The 4,225-nt window shown below is 40.1% G+C and overlaps 1 non-coding gene across 1 annotated transcript; it reads right to left on the reverse strand.

Annotated features, from left to right (window-relative positions):
- Positions 1-1,419: 1,419 nt before the first annotated feature.
- On the reverse strand, positions 1,420-1,526 carry LOC125494467 (small nucleolar RNA R71). The gene has a single exon (XR_007270716.2). It is a non-coding gene; the product is annotated as a small nucleolar RNA R71 (small nucleolar RNA).
- Between the last annotated feature and the right edge of the window lie 2,699 nt (positions 1,527-4,225).

The following is a 4,225-nucleotide window of genomic DNA, read 5'->3' on the forward strand; positions in this document are numbered from 1 at the left end:
CTTAATTTAGTGCTTTGTAATTTCAATTCAAGATCAAACCTTTTGCTTATTCATAGTTCAATATAATTCGGTAATCTTTCTTCATTATTTCTTTGTTATTTCTTCCATTGTTAATTATATTATTTTTTTAGTTATTTGTCATGTTTCAATGTATGAGTTTTTATATGATTCTTGTTATTGTTTTCATGAATATGAGTGAGTAGTTCTATATCTAGAATCGTGGAGATCTCTGTATGCAATGAAGGATTGATAGATTAGTTTGATTATCTTGTATTTCAACTGTTTCCTTTGATTTATTCTTCATGCTAGGATTATAAGATAGGCCTGATTTATAATTCTATTGTTGCAATACTGAATCTACTTCGAGAGGAGAGATACCGTATAGGCTTTCAATTATTAGGCAAAGTGACCCTTGACTATGCGAGAGCGGCTGGGTGATCTTTGAGGGAGGTAATGTTCGAGAGAAATTACATGTGCCCTAGACAGTTGAACTTACTATGGTTATTATTTATCCCTGATTTCCCGAATTGTATGCATAGTGATCCATGATTCTAGTACTTTATTAATATATTTACACCTTCATATTTAATTATGCTATCTGTTTAGTTTAGTAACACAACCATTCATCTGATTTCGTTAGTATAACATTAGAGTTCAGATACGATAGTATAACTTATCCCTATGGATTCGATCCTGACTTCCCTGACTACTAGTTAGTGGACCTTAGGTTATTTTTGATTAGGTGATACGACTTTAGCCTATCAAATTTTGGCGCCGTTGCCGGGGAGACGGTTTAATTTATTTTGTCTGAATTATACCTGTTCTTTAGAGCCTCTCACGTTTGTTTTAGTGTTTTTGGTGTATGAGCAGGAAATTGAAATCCCCAAATCTCATCCCGTTCGATCCGGAGATTGAAAAGACCGCTCGTAGACTCAAAAAGATAACTAAACAATCTAAGCTGTCTGCAGGGACACCCTCCCAAAAGACACCTTCTCCACCATCTTCCCCACACCAAGAAACCCCCACCTCACCTATTCCTCTCAACATGGGTGAGAATGTTAGTCGAACCTTCAGAGACTATGCACAACCATCTCCTGATAACGTGCTACTGGGTACGGATGCCCACTATTGCTGCTACAAATTTTGAGATCAAGTCTCATGTTTGAATATGGTTCAGAACAATCAGTTCGCTGGTTACCATCTGAAGACCCAAATCAGCACTTGCAGAGATTTTTACAGTGTTGTGCTACTCGGAAGCAAGCTGGTGTTACTCCTGATGAGATGAAACTCCTCCTATTTGGTTTCTCTCTGCACGATAAAGCTTTAGTCTGGTATAATAAGCTGCCTTCCACCATCACCACCTGGCCAGAACTTTCCAAGATTTTTCTTATCAAGTGGTACCCTTACCAGAAAACTGCAGATATGAGACATGTTATAGTTACTTTCACCCAAGATCCTGGTGAATCTCTATATGAAGCTTGGGAGCGGTTCAAGGATCTGCAGCGTCTATGTCCTCATCATGGGTTAGACCAGTGGTACTTGTGTCAGATTTTCTACACTAGAGTTGATGCAGATACACGACGGGTAATTGATGGAGCATCTGGTGGGTTCTTCATGGATAAAGCAATTGAGGAAGGGTATGAACTTTTGGAGAAGCTAGCATCTAATCAAGCCTCTACCATTCGTTCCTCTTTGAAAAAGGAGGTAAACATGATGTTAGAAGCCATTTCCCTACTGTCTGGGCAACTAGCTGCTCTAACTCAGAAGATTATTCCCTGAAGTTAGGTAATGATTCCTCCCACATGAGTGTTAATGCGATGGCTAGTGCTTCTAACTATAATGTGCATATATGTGATGCTCGTGGAATATCTGGGCACAACTCTCAAGAGTGTCCTGCGCTGGGAAATAACTGTGAGGCCGTCAATGCTTTCCAGTCACAACCTAGGAAACAGTTCAACCCATATTCCAACACCTACAATCCTGGGTTAAGACACCATCCAAACCTCTAATATAGGAGTACTAATGTGTTGAACCCTCAACCTCAACAACCATATCCGCCTCAACAACAGGTCAACAATACCAGCCTCCACAACAAGCTCCACCTGGTTTTCAGAGAAATCAAGCACCTCCACAGCCTGCTCCTACTGCTGACCCAGCCATGACAGAGTTGAAGAATATGATGTTCCAGATGCAGAAAGGGTTCAATGCTTTTCAAGCTGACACAAAAGCTCAACTGGAAAATTTGGGCACGCATAACAAGATGTTGGAGACTCAACTAGCTCAGTTGGCTAGTTCTTCTGCTAGTAGGCCCCTGGGGCCTTACCTTCACAATCAATGCAACCAAGGGACACTGCCAATGCCATCACTCTTAGGAGTGGAACACATTATGATGGTCCCCAAATGCCTAAGGATGGTCCGGTTGAGCAAGAAAAAAATGCAGACGTTACTGAAACTTCGTCAACTCCTGAGGCTACCACCAACACAGCTACAAAGAAGCAGAAAGTACCTGAAAAAAATTCCTCCACCACTCCTGCGATAAAGATACCATTCCCCACTCGTCTATCAAAGAATAAGCTGGATCACCAACTTGGTAAGTTTATGGAGGTAGTGAAGAATCTTCAGGTAACTGTCCATTTACTGAACTCATTACTCAAGTACCTGATATGCTAAATTTTTAAGGAAATTTTGACTAGGAAAAGAGCCTTTAATGCAGTAGAAATTATTGCCTTTACTGAAGAATGTAGTGCTCTTTTGCAAAATCAATCCCCTCCTAAATTGAAAGATCCGGGGAGTTTCTCCATCCCTTGTATATTGGCACCATCTTTATTGACAAAGCCTTATGTGATTTAGGTGCTAGTGTTAGTGTCATGCCCTTGACTGTTTGTAAAAAGCTTGACATGGGAGATTTAAAATGTACCAACATTACTCTTCAAATGGCTGACCGTTCTGTTAAATACCCCCTAGGTATCTTAGAGGACGTTCCTGTGAGGGTAGGTAAATTTTACATTCCTGTGGATTTTGTTGTGCTTGACATGGAAGAGGATACTCAAATCCCAATCATTTTAGGGAGACCATTCCTTCATACTGCTGGAGCTGTCATAGATGTTAAAAATGGAAAATTGACTTTGACTGTGGGGGATGATAAGGTGACTTTTAGTTTGATCAATGCCTTGAAAAGTCCCATGCTAGAGGAAGCCTGTTACAAAATAGATGTCATTGATGTGCTGGTTAATGATGACATGCCTCAATCCCTTCTGCGGGATCCACTGGAGGCTTTCTTTGTTTTACCTCTTCCACAAGTGATGATATTATCCGGACTACTGCAGTGGATGCTTGGGAAGCAGCTTTTACCTGTGTGACTTGATGGTACTACCACTCATGAGGATGAACGGTTAGTATGTGCTACTCAACGGTAGAGGTAAAGAAACCTAAACTAAAACCCCTTCCCCCTTCTCTGCGATATGCTTTTCTGGATGATTCTGAAAATAGCCCGATGATTGTTAGTGCTGCATTAAATGATGGTCAAATGTCTCAACTTTTGTCTGTTTTGCGACAACATAAAAAGGCCATTGGATATAATATTGATGATTTGAAAGGCATAAGCCTGACTTTTGCATGCATAAAATTCATCTTGAGGATGATCATCGTCCTAGTATACAAGGTCAGCGTCTTTGAACCCGAATATGCAGAATTGTCAAAAAGAGGCTATGAAATTGCTTGATGCTGGGATTATCTATCCTATTTTGATTCTAAGTGGGTGAGTCCAGTTCAAGTGGTTCCAAAAAGGGCGGTACTACTGTAGTTAAAAATGAGAAAATGAATTAATTGCTAAGAGTAGTTACTGGGTGGCGTATGTGCATTGATTATAGGAAATTAAATGTTGCCACTAAGAAAGACCATTTTCCCCTTCCCTTCATTGATCAGATGTTGGAACGTCAGCTTGTCATTCTCATTTCTGTTATCTAGATGGTTATTCGGTTTCTTCCAAATCCCTATCCACCCAGATGACCAGGAGAAGACCACCTTTACATGTCCTTATGGTACCTTTGCATATCGAAAGATGCCCTTTGGTCTATGTAATGCCCTTGCTACCTTCCAACGTTGTATGATGGCCATATTTTCTGAATCTATTGAGTCCATCATGGAAGTATTTATGGATGACTTTAGTGTGTATGGCATTGATTTTGATGCATGTTTCTGAATCTGACTAAAGTACTGAAAAGAT

This window comes from Beta vulgaris, chromosome 1 (assembly GCF_026745355.1).
Source record: "Beta vulgaris subsp. vulgaris cultivar EL10 chromosome 1, EL10.2, whole genome shotgun sequence".
Taxonomy (NCBI): Eukaryota; Viridiplantae; Streptophyta; class Magnoliopsida; order Caryophyllales; family Amaranthaceae; genus Beta; species Beta vulgaris.